General features: G+C 37.1%; 1 pseudogene; it reads right to left on the bottom strand.

Annotated features, from left to right (window-relative positions):
• Positions 1-12,909: 12,909 nt before the first annotated feature.
• LOC113904993 lies at positions 12,910-18,980 on the bottom strand (annotated as a pseudogene).
• Positions 18,981-21,328: the final 2,348 nt, after the last annotated feature.

The raw sequence follows: 21,328 nt of genomic DNA, 5'->3' as shown, positions 1-21,328 counted from the left end.
CTCTCACATCCATACATGACCACAGGAAAAACCATAGCCTTGACTAGATGGACCTTTGTTGGCAAAGTAATGTCTCTGCTTTTCAATATGCTGTCTAAGTTGGTCATAACTTTTCTTCCAAGGAGTAAGCATCTTTTAATTTCATGGCTGCAGTCACCATCTGCAGTGATTTTGGAGCCCCCCAAAAATAAAGTCTGACACTGTTTCCACTGTTTCCCCATCTATTTCCCATGAAGTAATGGGACCGGATGCCATGATCTTCGTTTGCTGAATGTTGAGCTTCAAGTCAACTTTTTCACTCTCCACTTTCACTTTCATCAAGAGGCTTTTTAGTTCTTCTTCACTTTCTTACCACACATAAAATTTATTTCTCATTTAAGAGCAAAATTAATTAATTCCAAATTCCATGCTTGTGGCTAAATCTCATTTTCAACTTAAGGATTTGGGATAAGTAAATGCTACCTCATGCTTTTATTAATCTTTTAATTTCTCATATATATGTATTGAACATCTAAAATTTGACAATGTTGGGAACAAGGGTTTCACTCATTAAGGACATCAGAGTTAGTGGACAAAGATGCAAATAATTTATCATAGTAAATGTAATAAGAATTAAAATAAAAGTATGTGCAACCTTCTAAATGAGCACTAGACTATTAAACTGGATGTTTATTGTTGTTGATGGGGTGTTGAAGGAGGAATTGGTGATTATAAAGAAAGACTATGTTGAAGAGAAGGTGTTTGATACCTATTCAGAAGGGAAAACATGCTGTAAAGGAGACACATTTATAAAAGGAATTCCAGAGAAAAGAATCAATAAGCAAAAGTATGGAAATCAAATGATCAAGTCTGTGAGAAGTCACTGGGGTTGAGGGGACAAGTGATAATTTAGATGCTTGGCCAGGAAGTAAACCACAAAGAATCTTGCAATTATCAGATAATAGGAACTTCACTGATGCTAAATAATAAGTGATAAATAATTCATAAATATCCAGAGAGCCATTAGTTAACTTCATGGTTCTTGGAAAGCGTTTGGCAGTGAAGAAGCTAGAATCCTCTCCTACCTCTCCCTTAAGAAATACGATCTGCAGTGTCTAGGAGTTAGGTCAGAAGAAGGAAGGAAAAAATTTAGTGCTATTGTGGTCTCTGCTAAACAGGTAAGAAAAATGAGCTGCATGCAAGCCTAAGGCTGATTGCAAACAACAGATAATAATTTAGCCAGTGGGCTCTAAATCACCAAAAATGGATGTAAGCTTTATAGTTAGAACGAAAATAATTCTGTGACCTATTTCCCAAGAAAAAAAAATTGGTTTTATTAAACACCTTCTTAATAACCCTATAATTACCAGAATATGAAAGTTTATCTGATTTTTCATAGAAACATGGTCAACTATCATAATGAAAATCCCACCAATTTATAGGATAGAAAATTGGATTCTATAGATTTTTGTAGTTCACTTAATCTCCTTGAGATTTTATTACATCTCAGTTTTTCCAAGATCAGGTAGTACAAGAAGAGCAGTATAGAAGAGAAATATATAGATTTTAACCTTATCTGTCTATTTCTTAAAGATATGCATGAGGATGATTTCTATAACTTCCTTAAAAAACAAATTACTCATCCCTTTAAATGTGATTAAAAATACTACATAAGAAGTACAGAATCCAGAAACCAAATTCTGAAATACATGTTCAGCCATTTAATTTATGACAAAGGAAACACTATAGCCCAGCTCTCACAACCGTACACGACCACTGGGAAGACCATAGCCTTGACTATACGGACCTTTGTTTGCAGAGTAATGCCTCTGCTTTTCAACACACTGACAAGAAGCAATCATCTTCTGATTTCATGGCTGCAGCCACCATCTACAGTGATTTTGGAGCCCAAAAAAGAGGAAATCTGTCAGTACTTCTGCCTTTTCCCCTTCTGTTTGCCATGCAGTAATGGGGCTGGATACCACGATCTTAGTTGTTTAATATTTAGCCTTAAGCTGGCTCTTTCACTCTCCTCCTTCACCCTCATAAAGAGGTTCCTTAGTTCCTCTTCACTTTCTGCCATTAGAGTGGTATCATCTGCATATCTGAGGTTGTTGATGTTTCTCCCTCCTGTCTTGATTCTAGCCTGTAACTCATCCAGCCCAGCATTTCTCATGATATCCTCAGCATATAGGTTAAACAAACAGGGTGACAGCAGTCAGTCCTGTCATACTCCTTTCTGGATCTTAAACCAATCTGTTGTTCCATACAGGGTTCTAACTCTTCCTTCTTGATCTGCATACAGGTTGATCAGGAGATAAGGAATATGGTCTGGTATTCCCATCTCTCTAAGAGCTTTCCACAGTTTGTCGTGATCCACACAGTCAAAGGCTTTAGCATAGTTGATGAAACAGAGAGATTTTTTTTTTCCCTGAAATTCCATTGCTTTCTCTATAATCCAGCAAATGTTGACAATTTGGTCTCTAGTTTCTCTTCCTTTTCTAAACCCAGCTTGGACATCTGGAAATTCTTGGTTCGCATAACACTGAAGCCTAGCCTGCAAGATTTTATGCATCTCCTTATTAGCATGAGAGATGAGTGTGATAGTCCGATGGTGAGCACATTCTTTGGTACTACCCTTCTTGGGAATTGGGATGAGGACTGACCTTTTCCAGCTCTGTGGCCACTGCTAGGTCCTCCAGATTTGCTGACATAATAAATGAAAAACTTTGAACTGTATATTGCATTGTAAATAGTAGTGCATAATGCAACTTTGCAGCTTCTCTTGGCGTAAAAGGGTCTCTTGACAAGAATGAACAATGTCAATTCAGTGCCTTAATAAATTTCTCTGCAGAAAGAATAATTACCTGTGTTAAAGAAAATAGGGTACTGGGGTGTGGTCAGAGTTACTGGAGTAATAATACAAACACAGGACTATGGCCACTTATAAAATACATCTTTAATATATCTATTGCTTATATTCATCCTTAAACTTAATAGGTAATAGATGTACTTTCATTAGACCAGTTTAATCCTTGGATTCATATTTTTCTTTTCATTTGAGGGTTGTTTATTCCATGTAATTTTTTCTATCCAAAATCATTGAAACAAAAGTCATAGGTCTGTCTCTGTAGTACATAATCAAGGCAAATTACATTATGATTTTGAGGAATAAGAAAAGAATCAGGGAAAAACAAGAACATTTTTACCATCAGACTGAGATGGTAAAAATCAGACATTATGATTTTGAGGAATAAGAAAAGAATCAGGGAAAAACAAGAGCATTTTTACCATCAGATTAATTTTACCATCAGATTGAGAACCACTTTTCTAACTATTCCCCTATTTCTCTTTGTCATGGGAGTGATTTACTTCTAATTTCTCTTTGGATAGAGAAATAACAGAAATAATCATAACCACAATGTTACACTTGGGGAAATGCACATTTTTCATAAATGCCCAATATCATACAACACTTCTTCCTTAAAATTGTGTGACTAGAATCAAAGATTTATTTCTGGAAAAATAATAAGCAATTGCTATGTACCTATGGACCTTCTCCACTTTGTCTTACTGCTTACAAGAAAAAAAGAGAGAAAAGTAATCCTGTCATTATCCTTTCTTTTGTATATATTCATTACCTTATGCTTTCCTTTCACAGCAAAACAGTGAGATGAAGGCAATCTGGTCCAAGTATTCAGGGTCTTGGTTAAAAAAAGTTCAAATCTTAGAATAAATGTGTTTACATAGCAAGCAACCTCTTGCTTCCTTGCTATCTGTACTATCAAACTGAGTCTTTAAAGGAAAACGTGTGTTAAATGTCCCAAAGGGATATTTCAGAATATCAAGACACAAGCGTTGATGTGAGAATCAAAACATCCCTTATAGAAGGAAGAAACAGAGTAAACACTTTCCACTTTCAGTGCTGAAATAATGATATACAAATATGTGAATACTCTCATATGTGTGTTTGTGCATTAGCATGTATATTTGTTAGGGGAGAGATTGAAAGTAAACACAAGTTATTTTAATGAAAACTAGGATTAAATATTTTCTTTTAAATATTTTATCTCAAATGTATATTTCCCTTTTGGGTTTTCCTGGTGACTCAGCAGTAAAGAAGAGCCTGCAATGCAGGAGACACAGGAGACATGGGTTCAATTCCTGGGCCAGGAGGATCCCCTGGGGGAAGAAATGGCAACCCACCCCAGTATTCTTGACTGTGAAGTTCTATGGACAGAGGACCGTGGTGGGCTACAGTCCCTGGGGTCACAAAAGAGTCTAACACAGCTTAGTAACTAAACAGCAAGCAATATTTCCCTTTTACCCACTGCCCTTTGAAAACATATCAAAAGCAATTGAGTATGGACTCTCTCTCATTCACACCTTGATTTATTTTTTAAAATTTCTTCTTTTATTCATGCATTAGTTCATCTCCCCATTTAATAACATTTATTGAGAATTTTCTACTCTCCAAACAAAGCTAGGAAGTATATGAACACGGCCCCTGGTTTATAAAGTTTACTTTCAAGTAAGGGAAGTGATAAACATTATGGTGGTCTAGAAAATAAAGTCTTCAACAGTTTAAGCTTATTATTCTTACATATTAAGTTAGGAAAAATTAGATTAATATATGTCCTTAGCGGAGAAGGCAATGGCACCCCAATCCAGTACTCCTGCCTGGAAAATCACATGGACGGAGGAGCCTGGTAGGCTGCAGTCCATGGGGTTGCTAAGAGTCGGACATGACTGAGCGACTTCAGTTTTCACTCTCATGCATTGGAGAAGGAAATGGCAACCCACTCCAGTGTTCTTGCTTTGAGAACCCCAGGGACGGGTGGGCTGCCGTCTCTGGGGTCGCACAGAGTCGGACACGACTGAAGTGACTTAGCAGCAGCAGCATGTCCTTAGAATAATAATCATGATAATAGCAGTAATTTTAAAGATAACTGATTCAATTTTTACCTACTTAAAATAGATAATAAAAGTAATGTCACCATATATTGAATAATTTGGAAAAACAGGAGGTATTTTAAAAAGATATTAAAAAGCACCCATAGTCTACAACTTAGAGGAAACTTCTTATGTATTTTATCCTGATTTTTAAAAAATGCATGCATAAAATATAATTATATATATATTTATTATCTATGTTTTAACAAAAAAATCATAATATGCTACAGTATACACTGGTATTTTTATTTAACATTTATGAGTCCATTTTCATCTGAATTATTATAATTGAATAAAAGTTCATAATTTACTTAAAGATACCATAATCTCATATTATAGATCCTTTTAAAAAACTCTATAGCAATTGACCCATATGCGAAACTTTTGCATTTCTGATCTGATTATTTCCTCAAGACAAATTCCGATTTTGTATTGGAGTTCTCCTCTTCCATTCCAAAAGTTATGTGCCAATTTGATAAGAAACTGCTGTCTTATTGTCGTTTAATTATACTCTTGGTTACTTATTAAAAATGCTATTTTAAAATTTTATATTACTAGTTTTGATTCACTGTGATGAGAGTTGCTTCTTTTATTTCTCTCTACAGGGCTTGCTGATGGGATTGTGTAATCTCCTTTACAAGAGCATGATATTTTGTTAATTTTTCACATGTCCCCGAGAAGAATGAATATTGTCTGTTATTGGGGTATATGTTTATAAATACCTCATTTATTGGGCTTACTTTTCGTGTGTACTCTTGATTTGTCTTGGAAAAAAAATAGTGTATTCACATCTTCCACTTTTAGTTTTTCTGTTTATTTCTTCTTGCAATTAAGGAATTGTGTTAAGCTAGAAAATAAAATGCAATCATGATAGTTATTTAATCCTCAAGAAGGCAAAAAAAAGAAGAAGCAAAGGTAACAAAGAACACATGATAAATAAATAAAGCAAGTAAAAGATGATAGACTAAAGTTAACCATTTCAATAGTCATTTTTAATAGTTAATGTTGAAGTAAAAAGACACAAATAGGTTAAAAGTTAAAGGATGAAAAAAGTTACACAATGCTAGCACTAGTCAAAAGGGCTTCCTAGGTAGTGCAGTGGTAAAGAGTCTGCCTGCCAAGCAGGAGATGCAGGTTTGATCCCTGGATTGAAAGGACTCCCTGGAGAAGGAAATGGCAACCCACTCCAAAATTCTTTCCTGAGAAATCCCATAGACAGAGAAGCCTGGCAGGCTACAGTCCATGGAGTCGCAAAGAGTCAGACATGACTTAGCAACTAAAACAACAACAACAACACTAGTCAAAAGATAGCTGAAGTGACTATTTTAATATCAAATACTCTCAGAGAAAATAATTTTACCAAGGGGATAAAGAAAGTCAATTTCATAATGTTTATGAGTCTAATAAGAGAAATTCAGAATGTATGGAGTAAAAACATACAGATCTGCCAGAAAAATAGACAAATCCAAAAATACAAATGAAAATTTCAATTTCCTCTTTCTGTAATGGATAGAACAAGTACACACAAAATCATCAAGATGTAGTAAAGTTGTAAAATAATACAAACCATTCCAACCCTGGAGAAAGCTCTAAATGAGTACAGTTGCATTTTCCACTTGAATCATTACTATTTCTGACCCCCTCCTTTTTTAAATTAAAATAGTAAATAATTCATTTACCAGATCAGTTGCTGCATAGCATGTACCTGGGACTTAATTAACCTGTTCTAACATATATACAACCTCAGACCCTGCAATTGTAACTGCAGCTCCTGCTTGATCAAACTTTCAGTAGCCTACAGCCGTTCTCCAGGATCTATCTTTTTTTCTGCAAGGGCTAGACTGGAGACTTAAACCAAAATAGGATAGGGACAAGGTAATGGCACCCTACTCCAGTACTCTTGTCTGGAAAATCCCATGGACAGAGGAGCCTGGTGGTCTGCCGTCTATGGGGTCGCACAGAGTTGGACACGACTGAAGTGACCTAGCAGCAGCAGCAGCAGCAGGATAGGGACAATCACTAATTTTAGGTACTTTAGATCTTTAGTGCAGCTCTGAGAATTTCTCAACCAGGCTACAAGGGAGTCCACAAGCAAAGTTGGATCATTAAAAAAGCTCCATTTTTGGCAGGAAGGACCTAGCTCAAGTTCCTCTACTTTGTTCAGTCTTGTCTTGGAACAGCCAAGGGAAGCATGACCTTGGTGTGAGTGTCATGGCACATTCCAAGGTGCAGCAGTCAGCTGACATCAACAGGGCTACACAAATCAGCTTCTCTTGAAGGCACATGTCCAGGGCCACCACACTAATTATGAGAAAACATCAGTCAATCCCAAAGCTAGGGATGTTTTGCAAATGCCTACCACATCTCTTATAAAATATAAAGATCCAAAGTAAGGTGAGGAAATCTTATATCAAAATGAAAACCAGAGAAATCAACTAAAATATTTGGGATTTTATCCCAAACCTAGAAAGATTTGCTACAAGACGATTGACAAAATTTGGATGTGTACTGTGGATTAGATTATTGTAAAGTATCAGCATAATTTACCTGATTCTGTTGTATGTGTTATGGTTATGCAAGTAAATGTCTTTATTCTTAGAAATACACACTAAAATTTGTAAAAGTAAGCAGTCATAGTCTCTCCAACTTACTTCAAAACTGCTCAGAAAAAAAAAAAAGTATATAAATATACACACATACAAATGGAAAGAGAGAAAAAAAAAAAATGGTGCAAAATGCAACCTGTTGGTGAATCTGTGAAAGAATATGCAGAACTTGTTTTACTTCTACAACTACTCTATAAATATGAAATTATATCAGTAAAATGTATATCTAAATGTTGCTATTGATATTTACCTGGTAATAATTATATTTTTCAAGAATCTGTAGTATATGTGGAATTTCAGCTATTAAATTTGTGTTACTAATTCTTTCTTAATTCTAAGTAAATATTTATTTTGTGGTTAATTTTTAAGTGGATCCTTAAATTTGCATGTAGTCCAGAATCTGCTGCTGCTAAGTTGCTTCAGTCATGTCCAACTCTGTGCGACCCCATAGACGGCAGCCCAACAGGTTCCCCTGTCCCTGGGATTCTCCAGGCAAGAACACTGGAGTGGGTTTCCATGTCCTTCTCCAATGCATGAAAGTGAAAAGTGAAAGTGAAGTTGCTTGGTTATGTCCGACTCTTAGCGACCCCATGGACTGCAACCTACTAGGCTCCTCTGTCCGTGGGATTTTCTAGGCAAGAGTACTGGATTGGGTTGCCATTGCCTTCTCCAGCTTCAAAATCTAGAAAACCTGAATGTACCCCTGGCCACACTCATAGAGAAGTAGAGAAAACTGACCTACATGAAGAGAAAATTGGGCCAGTTCTCTTTCTATGTCTCTCTCATAGGCACAGAGAAGGTAAGAGACCATACTGCTTAAAGGCAGAAAATACTTAATACAGGAATTCAAATTTCTGTATTGGGAAGCCCAGTTTCACTTTCTCCCTGGCTTCTGTGTTAAGCCTCTGTACCCTCCTAAGTCACATACTTTTGGCTGATGTTGGTTTAAGGGAGATTCTGCTTCCTAAAACCAAAAGAAACCCTCTTGATTTCCAGTCTCAAGAGTCTACATTTGTATAGAATAAATGTTCATTATATCTTTAACGCATTTGCTTGACTTTCTTTTCTTTATTACATAAATCCTTTATTTTGAAGTAATGCATTGCTACAAAGTTACCTCAGTATTTAGAGTTAGAGTAACATCATGATTTTGAAAACCACAGCTAACAGCTTGACAATGCAAGAGTACATTAGGTCCTACATATACCAGGCGGCTCAGATGGTAAAGAATCTGCCTGCAGTGTGTGAGACCCGGGTTAGATCCCTGGCCAGGAAGATAACCTGGAGTAGAAAATGGCAACCCACAGCAGTATTCTTGCCTGGAGAATTCCATGGACAGTGTAGTCCATGGGGTTGCAGAATCAGGCATAACTGAAGCAACTGAGCACATATGTACATGCAGCATACTTGACTGCTGTACCATGTTTGAGTTTGAGCATAGTCTTGCTTCAAAAGAGTCATGTTCAACACCATTTCAAATTTGAACAGAGTTTGATGACAAAGTTTTAAAATGAATAAGCATGTATCAAATCAAGTATTTTGGAGAAATTATGTCAATTATTTACACTTTGGGTATGAGAGGAAAATGCACATTTAAGGTACTCTTTTTTCTCTATAACATACATTTTTACTTACTTTTTACATGCCATGCCAAGTTGCTTCTGTTATGTCCGACTCTTTGTGATCCCATGGACTGAGCCCGCCAGGCTTCTCTGTCCATGGAATTCTCCAGGCAAGAATACTGGAGTGTGTGGCCATGTCCTCCTCCAACTCCTTACATAATTGTATGCTTTTACTTATTTACTTTTCCCTTTTAAAAAGTAGAAAAATCTGTACTTATTTAATGTAACAAAATATTGTTAAAGGAACAAAAAGGATCAGGCAGATAGAATATTGTAAAAATCCACTGATTTTAAGAATTAAAGACTATAAAGAGCTTGCATTATATTCTTCATAGTTAGTGACATTGGCAAATTTTTACTGCTATAACAATTAGCAAAGGACACTCATATCCACATACCCTCTGATCAGGGTTCTCAAGTGAAAAATATAACACTGTATGGCAATCAAAATTGCTGTCTAATAATATTCATGTCTAATCATCTAAACAAGCTCCAAGAGATGGACATTCTAACAGGGAAAATGATACACAGAGATAAAATGCAGGCCAATGTAAAGGGCAGCTATTTAGAAGGAGAGCATAAACTTATTCCTTCACTGGCAGCTCTGAAGATCCTGAGTGCAAATCCATTCTTCCCTGTTAATTGCTTTGTGGGAGATGTTGTCAATTATCACTACTTTTTACCCCTTGGAAAATATAAATAAATTTGTCAAAACATATCTTCCCATAGTTATTCAAAAAGTTGCTATCCAACATAGAATTTTGTATAATTTATCTCATTTAATATCCTGGTATGGCATATTGGCTTCTTTCAGCTTAAGGAGTTCATAGTCACAAATGAATCCATTGCTATTGAGGTCAACTACTGCAAATGACTCTTCAAGTGCATCAAATCTGAGTGGGAATCATCTTGCCCATTTTAAGAAGATCTATGATATTGAAATGCCACCAAAGATGAACAACTCTGTGGATAAGTTGGGTAAAAACAACTTTCAGAACTGCTCAGGATGTAGTATCACAGAGTACCATTTCTGGCCCAGCAGCCTCTGACCAATGCACCAAGACAACTTCTGCTGCTCAAAATCTCTGCAGCTGATTGATTTTCTTTTTTGTAATAAAGTTAATGGGTTATTTTGAAAATTCATGGTCTGCACTTCTTACTGCTTCTCATAAATTTTTCTTCATTTTTTAAATGTCTTTGGAAATTCTCACTGTTACTCTTGCATAAATTCTTGACATTTAAATTGTTAGACTGTAATGTGTAGGTTATCTCTGTTGGAATGACATGTAATTTTTGTTTTCTTTCATTGCACTTTGATGGTGTCATGGTTATTTAGTAGAAATACCATCTTCTTGCATCTTTATTGAAAATATCAAGCATGTGTTTACTTAAATTATTTTAATGCTCTGAAATATGTTATTATTAAAGAATGTAGTTTTATGAATGCATGGAACATTGGGTTTTCTCTTTGTCAGACTCTAAATGACTATAAATAAATGCAAGTTTGTGTGAAAAGCCAGATTAATAATGAAAAATACTCTATGCTGTTTTCAGAATACCCGAGAACTGATAGAATTTACTTTTTAATTCTAGCTATAAAATGAGTGACTATAATCAATGTGAAATAGAATTACTAACATCTGGTGGGCCTGCATACAAATTAGACCTCATTTTCAAGTGGTGAAACATATCTCACAACATATCTCAGCAAGTTAAGGAAACATTCTAAGCATGGGCCCAATCTAAACCAGCGCAGATCACAATAAAATACATGATGCAAAGAGCCATTTCACTGGAAAAGACTGTGATCTTGGAAAAGATTGAAGGCAAAAAGAGAAGGGGGTGACAGAAGATTAGATTATTAGACAGCAAAAGAAGAAGGGGATGAAACAGGATGAGTTGGTTGGATGGCCTCACCGACTCAGTGCACATGAATTTGAACAAACTCCAGGAGATAGTGGAGGACAGAGGATCCTGGCATGCTTCAGTCTATGGTGTTGCAAAGAGTCAGACAGGACTTGGCAACTGAACAACAATAATAGCAAGCATGAGCTCAATGTAAACCAGCCCAGAACGTAATGAAATATATGACACTAATAGCCTAAGCTTTGTTTCTGCTATTCTTTGGTTTTAAGATCATGAAAAAAAAAAAAAATTCAGGGCAAGATTTTTCACTGGGATGAAAATTCTGCATCTGCTTCCTGCCTTACAGATATTTCTAGTTTGATCATCTATAAATTCCTCTCTTACTCAAGCAGCCTATATCCTTGTGTGACTGTTGTCATAGAGGCTGAGAAGTAGCTTGTAGCAGAGGTGTGGTGATGGAGGTAAAGCTGATGAATCAGCCACAAAAAAAAAAAAAAAAAAAGACTCACAAACAATGTTAATCAGAAAAGAATTCAATGAAGTTGATATTAACAGAGTTGTAGGAGGGAGTAAGGAAATAAAAAAACAAATGTTGAGAAAACAATAAATACTGGACTGTTGTTGTTCAGTTGCTCAGTCATGTTTGACTCTTTGCGATCCATGGACTGCAGCTCACAGCACACAGTCCCGCACCATCTCCCGGAGCTTGCTCAACTCATGTCCATCGGGTCAGTGATGCCATCCAACCATCTCGTCCTCTGTTGTCCCCTTATACTGCCTTCAGTCTTTCCCGGCATCAGGGTCTTTTCCAATGAGTTGGCTCTTCATATCAGGTGCCCAAAGTATTGGAGCTTCAGCTTCAGAATCAGTCTTTCCAGTGGATATTCAGGGTTGATTTCCTTTAGGATTGACTGGTTGGGTATCCAGAGACTAAGATCATAAGAACTTAATCACTCCCTTGCCCTTAAGGGGAAAAGAAAGGGAAAAAAGTGTTCTTGAGTAAAAACCATAAGAACTGTAGCCGCAAGCAGATGGTCGGCAAGGCAAGACCTTAAGGGACGCATCAGAGCCCTGATGTCAAAGCAGGCTAAGAGTAAAAGAAAAACAAAACAAAACAGAAAACCCAAACTCTTTCAACTCGTGGACAGTAATCTCCTGCCAGTGAGCTCAGTCCAACTGAATGCTAGACAACAAAGGACACTGGGTCATATGGTATATGAGCTTCAGACTTCTAGGGCACAGAACAGTGTAGAAAGGGCAGAGAGCAGATGTGGAGAAACAAATGGGGCAAGATAATGATCCTTCTGAATATTTCTCTCTCTCTCCCTCTCTCTCCCATGCATTTATCTACTGATCTACAACTTTCTCCTCGGTCTGGTCATCTAGCCATATTCTCCCCAAACCTCATTATAGTATAGTTGAGCTTTGCTTATCTGAAGTATTTTCTACCACTGCATCTGCATTCATATTACTGGAATGATGCTTGTTCAGCCAGATTGACTTTGCTACCAAGTCACAGCTATCAGTAAACAGGCAATATTTGTAATTCACATCCCATTCACTTTTATTTATTTGATTGCAAATGTGTATGCATGTGTATACCATTATTATATCCTATTTTTTATATGGGGAAGAGCTAAATCATTAATTACAGTTTTTTATTCCGTTTGATTTGTTTGTTAGAAAGTGTTTCCTTTCCTCACATATATTTAGCTCTTGTCCATAATTTGGAGCTACTGTGAAGCTTTCTTTTTTTTTTTCTTTCAAGTAATTTCATGGTTGTTTATATGAAAATGTGAGAAAGGTATCTCAAAGGCATTCACATTTCCTATCATCTCTGAATGTCTAATATCTACTCTTAAAGATGTTGAAGTACCTATACATCATGGAGAAGGTCTTGGGTGCCTTACTTTCTTTTCTAAACTCAAACGAAACCCCTTTTGGAAGCCTGCCCTAAGTTTCTTAGTCCTAAGTGAATACACCATAGGGTTGAGGGAAGCAGGCATAATATTGTGCAGCACATTTAGTAGAACTGGAATCAAAGTAGCTTTTGTCTCTGCCAAGTGAGTTACTCAAATCACTACAACAACTGTATAAAAGAAGAGGATGAGGATGAGATGAGAGCTACAAGTGCTCAATGCTTTAGATGCAGCTTCAGTTGAGTTCAGTCTAAGTACAGAGTACAAATCAAAGTCTATGACAATATTATAAGACTTAGATCATTCCCCATTCCAAATGCCAAAACCATTTGGCAAATGCTGTTTGGCCTCCTGCCATCACAAGCCAGGCTAGTGACCACAGATTAGAGCATAGACAATGCTCAGTCTCATTCTTGGAGCAATAATTATGCTGGGCAGCAAGCACAGGTACTGGAATGACAAGCAAGCCATTCTGAAGCACCATGAACAAGGTAGATTTGAAGATTAAGGACTGGTGACAATGGGATAGTGAAGAGGGTGACAAATAGCTATGTATCTATCAAAAGCCAGGCAGAGGAAGATACCAGACTCCATGCCAACAAAGCAGTGAAAGGCATAAATTTGAGCAAAACACTTAGGGAGGCTAATGACCTTGGACTCAAACCAGAAAATGGCTAGAATCTTGAGCATGACAGTCGTGGCCAGACCCATGTCCAACACAAACAGGATGCCTAAGAAGTGGTACACGGGCTGCTGAAGAGCAGAGTCCTGGCAGCTGGTGATGAGGATGAGGATATTAGCGCCACCCGCTGAGAGGTAGAGTAACGCCAATGGTAAAGAAAGCCAGTGTTGCCAACTGTGAATTCCTGGGAATCGCATCAGGATGAACTCAGAGATATGAAATTTAGAGCTATTGGAGACTTTAGGAGATGCAGACGTATTTTCCTAAGAGTAAAACAAATATATTTTTAAAGTTGCATTCTCTGAGCCTAATTATACTGAACATCATTTTGAAATGGTCTCTGCATAACATAGTTTGTAGTTTGCTATTAATGAAATGATTCTGTAGTCCATCTCACAATACATTTCAATGAAGTTCTAGGACTTTAGAAGTGGAAAAGTGAAAGTGAAAGTGTTAGTCGCTTAGTGGCGCCTGACTCTTTGTGATCCTATGGACTGTATCCTGCCAGGCTACTCTGTCCGTGGAATTCTCCAGGCAAGAATACTGGAGTGGCTAGCCATGCTCTTTTCTGGGGTATCTTCCTGACTCAGGAATCAAAGTGGAAAGTAAACATAAAAATTGCAATTATCAATATTGGTTACTCAGAGAAAATTCTTCATGAATCTCAAATTTTTATGTACATTGTCCTCAGTTGTTTCAGATTCCAGTTATTTCAGATTCAGGGACCAACACATAAATATAGTTCTAGGGTTTGATGTTGGTGTTGTTGCTGATTTGATTTTTAAATCTTCCATTTCCTTTTCAAAAATTCTGTGAAATCAAGCAAATGTGTTTGTTTTCTTCATATTTATCTTTCTTGTTTCAGACTATCATTAAGTGACATTAAGTAGATTTTGTAAATTCAGATTTATTTCCTTTATGTACTTTTTGGAACATTAGCTATGTTTTCTTACTGTACCACTTGAACTTGTAACCGATATTCATTAATATTTTATATACCATTCCAATAATTTGGTATTACAGACTTTTTTCTTTTTTTTTAAATTTTAATTGGAGGCTAATTACTTTACAATATTTTATTGGTTTTGCCATACATCAACATGAATCCACCACAGGTGTACACGTGTTCCCCATCCTGAACCCCCCACCCACCTCCCTCCCCATAACATCCCTCTGGGTCATCCCAGTGTACCAGCCCCAAGCATCCTGTATCCTGCATCAAACCTGGACTGGCTATTCATTTCTTATATGATATTATACAAATTTCAATGCCATTCTCCCAAATCATCCTCCCCCTCCCTCTCACAGAGTCCAAAAGACTGTTCTATACATCTGTGTCTCTTTTGCTGTCTCGCATACAGGGTTATCATTACCATCTTTCTAAATTCCATATATATGCGTTCAGTTCAGTTCAGTTCAGTTCAGTCACTCAGTCATGTCCGAGTCTTTGCAACCCCATGAATCGCAGCACACCAGGCCTCCCTGTCCATCATCAACTCCCAGAGTTCACTCAGACTCACGTCCATCAAGTCAGTGATGCCATCCAGCCATCTCATCCTCTGTCATCCCCTTCTCCTTCTGCCCCTAATCCCTCCCAGCATCAGAGTCTTACTGTATTGGTGTTTTTCTTTCTGGCTTACTTCACTCTGTATAATCGACTCCAGTTTCATCCACCTCATTAGAACTGATTCAAATGTATTCTTTTTAATGGCTGAGTAATACTCCATTGTGTATATGTACCACAGCTTTCTTATCCATTCATCTGCTGATGGACACCTAGGTTGCTTCCATGTCCTGGTTATTATAACCAGTGCTGCAATGAACATTGGGGTACACATGTCTCTTTCGATTCTGGTTTCCTCAGTGTGTATGCCCAGCAGAGGGGTTGCTAGGTCATAAGGCAGTTCTATTTCCAGTTTTTTAAGGAATCTCCACACTGTTCTCCATAGTGGCTGTACTAGTTTGCATTCCCACCAACAGTGTAAGAGGGTTCCCTTTTCTCCACACCCTCTCCAGCATTTATTGCTTGTAGACTTTTGGATCGCAGCCATTCTGACTGGCATGAAATGGTACCTCATTGTGGTTTTGATTTGCATTTCTCTGATAATGAGTGATGTTGAGCATTTTTCATGTGTTTGTTAGCCATCTGTATGTCTTCTTTGGAGAAATGTCTATTTAGTTCTTTGGCCCATTTTTTGATTGGGTCGTTTATTTTTCTGGAGTTGAGCTGTAGGAGTTGCTTATATATTTTTGAGATTAGTTGTTTGTCAGTTGCTTCATTTGCTATTATTTTCTCCCATTCTGAAGGCTGTCTTTTCACCTTGCTTATAGTTTCTTTTGTTGTGCAGAAGCTTTTAAGTTTAATTAGATCCCATTTGTTTATTTTTGCTTTTTTTCCCAATATTCTGGGAGGTGGGTCATAGAGGATCCTGCTGTGATTTACGTCGGAGAGTGTTTTGCCTATGTTCTCCTCAAAGAGTTTTATAGTTTCTGGACTTACGTTTAGATCTTTAATCAAATTTTGAGTTTATTTTTGTGTATGGTGTTAGAAAGTGTTCTAGTTTCATTCTTTTACAAGTGGTTGACCAGTTTTCCCAGCACCACTTGTTAAAGAGATTGTCTTTAATCCATTGTATATTCTTGCCTCCTTTGTCAAAGATAAGGTGTCCATAGGTGTGTGGGTTTATCTCTGGGCTTTCTATTTTGTTCCATTGGTCTATATTTCTGTCTTTGTGCCAGTACCATACTGTCTTGATGACTGTGGCTTTGTAGTAGAGCCTGAAGTCAGGCAGGTTGATTCCTCCAGTTCTGTTCTTCTTTTTCAAGATTGCTTTGGCTATTTGAGGTTTTTTGTATTTCCATACAAATTGTGAGATTATTTGTTCTAGCTCTGTGAAAAATACCGTTGGTAGCTTGATGGGGATTGCATTGAATCTATAGATTGCTTTGGGTAGTATACTCATTTTCACTATATTGATTCTTCCAATCCATGAACACGGTATATTTCTCCATCTATTAGTGTCCTCTTTGATTTCTTTCATCAGTGTTTTATAGTTTTCTATACATAGGTCTTTAGTTTCTTTAGGTAGATATATTCCTAAGTATTTTATTCTTTTCGTTGCAATGGTGAATGCAATTGTTTCCTTAATTTCTCTTTCTATTTTCTCATTATTAGTGTATAGGAATGCAAGGGATTTCTGTGTGTTGATTTTATATCCTGCACCTTTACTATATTCATTGATTAGCTTTAGTAATTTTCTGGTGGAGTCTTTAGGGTTTTCTATGTAGAGGATCATGTCATCTGCAAACAGTAAGAGTTTTACTTCTTTTCCAATTTGGATTCTTTTTATTTCTTTTTCTGCTCTGATTGCTGTGGCCAAAACTTCCAAAACTATGTTGAATAGTAATGGTGAAAGTGGGCATCCTTTACTTGTTCCTGTATTCCTCCACCATCTTAGGACCGCCTCGGTATTACAGACTTTTAAAGATTTGTAGACATAAAGCATATTGCAGATTGATAGGGGAAAGCTTTCTTTGATGTTTGACTTTGTATGGACTTCTGAGGTGGCCACAGAAGAATAGTTTAAAAGAAGTTAAATGATAATGATTAAATTTGTTAATATAAGTATTCATATAGGAAGCAACCTTAGCAAATTATTATTTTTTAGTTGAATCTTAAAGAACATACGAAGACATGTAAAACAGGATTTAGGGGCAGGGAATAAGGTGCTTTTGATTTTACTTAATGAATAAGAATGATTTGTCTTCACAGTGGCCACTGTAGATTTAGAATCATGTTCAAAACTAGACTCATTGGCTTTTCTCAGACTCTATTGTTTTTCACATACTTTTAAAAAATTGGAGTATAATTGCTTTTCAATGTTGTTTTAGTTTCTACTGTTCAACAACATGAATCAGCTATAGGTATACATATATACCCTTTCTCTAGAGCCTCCCTCCCATCGCCCCTCTACCCCACCCCTTTAGGTCATCACAGAACACTGAGCTGAGCTCCCTGTGCTATACAGCAGCTTCCCACAGTCTATCTCTTTTACACATGGTAGTATATATATATATATATATATATATATATATATATATATATATATAAATGCTACTCTCTCAATTCATTTCTGCCCTCTCCTTCCTGCTGTGTTTTCTATGTCTACGTCATGCGTACCACAGAGTTCTAAAGAAAAGCCCTGCCAGGACTGCTCCTCATGAACTTTTATTCTGTCCAAGGGCCCAACTAGACAAGCTTAAAATTTACTAACTGGGCTTTCCTTTCCACAAATAATTGCTTCCTTACTCTGTTGTTGATGTCTTTCTTTTGTTTCACTCATACACCCCTTCTCTTCAGTATTATTGCTTCTATCATCTCACCTGGTCACACCTTCTCTCCCCATGCTTCTCTCTTTTTGTCAACAATCTTACCTTTCTAAAATTGATATTCCCTTGCTTAAAACAATGTATGCCCTTGCATTGTCTTTCAAATATAATTCAAATTCCTTTATAGTGCAGAATGCACTCTCTGACATGAATGAGTCAACTGAGATCAACTCTTGGTTTTACCTCTTTGTATCTTATACTTCAGACAAAATATTTGCTTTTAACTAAAATTTTTTATTTTGCAACACATTCAATTATCAATATTTGACCATGTGAAATGCTATTTCAGATTTATGAGTAAAAAAACAGAGACTGTAAAATTATGTTTTAAAACATTGTATGAGAAAGTTTTGAAATAAAATATTTAAAGTAATTTTAGTTAACCATTTGGGCTTCCCAAGCGGTGCTAGTAGTAAAGAACCCACCTGCCAATGCAAGAGGCATAGGAGACATAGGTTCGATTAGGAAGATCTCCTGGAAGAGGGCAGAGATTCCCACTCCAATATTTTTGCCTGGAGAATCCTATGGACAGAGGAATCTGGTGGACTACAGTCCATTGGGCGGCAAAAATTTGGACATGACTGAAGCGACTTTGCAGTATGCATTAACAATTTAAATTACCTATACGTTTATTCTTGACACAATTGCTTTTAAATCAGAAAAAAAATTCTAAAAAGAAATTAAAATTCCCCTTCTGGCATTACCAGCAAAAGAAGATTCATATTAAAAACTAGATGAATTATTTTCAGATGTTTTTGCTACTTCTCTGAATAAGCACGCATGTCCTAATAATGATACAAATCACCCTTTTTAAATGATGGCTATGATTTGATGAACATTAAAATCATCTAAATTTTTTTTCAGCAAATTTTAATGGATATGACAAGTAGATTTGGAGATAAAACTAGTTTGACTGTGGATTTTTAGATGAGAGTTCTGAAGGATCCCAGTACAATACCTCCATTATGAGAGTTTGGAGGTTTGTAGCCCATTTGGTGGTTCAAAGTCTGGTATTTTTGTCAAACACTCATTTATTACCATGCATTCTTGTAATCATTCTTGTAGCTTTGACATTTTCCCCATTTTCCTTAAAATTTTTCCTTTGATTGATATTTGCTTGCATAGTACATTTAAGAGAAGGAACGAGTCTGAGATCACAAAAAGAAAATAATTTTTTCAAAAAATTTTCAGCAATTTGAGGTTAGCAGTTAATATGTGAATCTTGAAGATAATCTGGCAATAGTTTTTAGAAGAGGTAGTTTCTAGAGCAACCATTGTTCAGTCTCTAGGTCGTGTCCGACTCTGTGTAACCCCTGCTGCCCCCACCTCCCCCTGCCGTGGATTGTAGCCCATCAGGCTCCGCAGTCCATGGGATTTCCTAGGCAAGAATACTGGAGTGGGTTGCCACTTTCTGCTCCAGGGGATCTTTCTGACACATTGCAGGAGGATTCTTTACCACTGCACCAAGGGGGGGCAACCATACAAACTTAATGTTTTCTAACTCTAGCTCTCAGTTCAGTTCAGTTCATTTCAGTTGCTCAGTTGTATCTGACTCTTTGCAACCCCATGGAGTGCAGCATACCAGGCTTCCCTGTCCATCACCAACTACCAGAGTTTACTCAAACTCATGTCCATTGAATTGGTGATGCCATCCAACCATCTCATCCCTTGTTGTCCCCTTCTCCTCTTGCCTTCAATCTTTCCCAGCATCAGGATCTTTTCAAGTGAGTCAGTTCTTCACATCAGGTGGCCAAAGTATTGGAGTTTCATGTACAACATCAGTTCTTCCAATGAATATTCAGGACTGATTTCCTTTAGGATGGACTGGTTGGATCTCCTTGCAGTCCAGGGACTCTCAAGAGTCTTCTCTAACACTGCAGTCCAAAAGCATCAATTCTTCAGTGCTCAGCTTTCTTTATCATCTCTCACATCCATGCACGACTACTGGAAAAACCATAGCCTTGACTAAACAGACTTTGTTGGCAAAGTAATGTCTCAGCTTTTTAATACACTGTCTAGGTTGGTCATAACTTTCCTTCCAAGGAGTAAGCGTCTTTTAATTTCATGGCTGCAGTCACTGTCTGCAGTGATTTTGGAGCCCCAAAAATAAAGTCTGCCACTGTTTCCACTGTTTCCCCATCTATTTCCCATGAAGTGGTGGGACCAGATGCCATGATCTTAGTTTTCTGAATGTTGAGCTTTAAGCCGACTTTTTCACTCTCCTCTTTCACTTTCATCAAGAGGCTCTTTAGTTCTTCACTTTCTGCCTTAAAGATGGTGTCATCTGCATATCTGAAGTTATTGATATTTTCCCAGCAATCTTGATTCCAGCTTGTGCTTCATCCAGTCCACCATTTCTCATGAGATACTCTGCATATAAGTTAAATAAACAGGGTAGCAATATACAGCCTTGATGTACTCCTTTTCCTATTTGGAACCAGTCTGTTGTTCCATGTCCAGTTCTAACTATTGCTTCCTTACCTGCAGATAGATTTCTCAAGAGGAAGGTCAGGTGGTCTGTTATCCCCATCTCTTTAAAAATTTTCCACGGTTCACACTGATCCACACAAAGGCTTTGGCATAGTCAATAAAGCAGAAATAGATTTTTTTCTGGAACTCTCTTCATTTTTCAGTGATCCAACAGATGTTGGCAATTTGATCTCTGGTTCCTCTGCCTTTTCTAAATCCAACTTGAACATCTAGAAGTTCACGGTTCATGTACTACTGAAGCCTGGCTTGGAGAATTTTGAGCATTAATTTACTAGTGTGAGAGATACGTGCAATTGTGTGGTAGTTTGAGCATTCTTTGGCATTGCCTTTCTTTGGGATTGGAATGAAAACTGACCTCTTCCAGTCCTGTCGTCACTGCTCAATTTTCCAATATTTGCTGGTATATTGAGTGCAGCACTTTCACAGCATCATCTTTTAGGATTTGAAAGAGCTCAACTGGAATTCCATCACCTCCACTAGCTTTGTTCGAAGTGATGCTTTCTAAAGCCCACTTGACTTCACATTCCAGGATGTCTGGCTCTAAGTGAGTGATCACACCATCATGATTATCTGGGTCATGAAGTTTTTTTTGTATAGTTCTTCTGAGTATTCTTGCCACCTCCTCTTAATATCTTCTGCTTCTGTTAGGTCCATACCATTTCTGTCCTTTTTTGAGCCCATTTGCATGAAATGTTCTGTTGGTATCTTTAATTTTCTTGAAGAGATCTCTAGTTTTTCCCATTCTGTTGTTTTCCTCTATTTATTTTCAGTGATCAATGAGGAAGGCTTTCTTATCTCTCCTTGCTATTCTTTGGAACTCTG

Source organism: Bos indicus x Bos taurus, chromosome 15, assembly GCF_003369695.1.
Source record: "Bos indicus x Bos taurus breed Angus x Brahman F1 hybrid chromosome 15, Bos_hybrid_MaternalHap_v2.0, whole genome shotgun sequence".
Classification (NCBI taxonomy): Eukaryota; Metazoa; Chordata; class Mammalia; order Artiodactyla; family Bovidae; genus Bos; species Bos indicus x Bos taurus.
The sequence above is the reverse complement of the archived record's forward strand: the minus strand, read 5'-3'. Positions and strand labels throughout refer to the sequence as shown.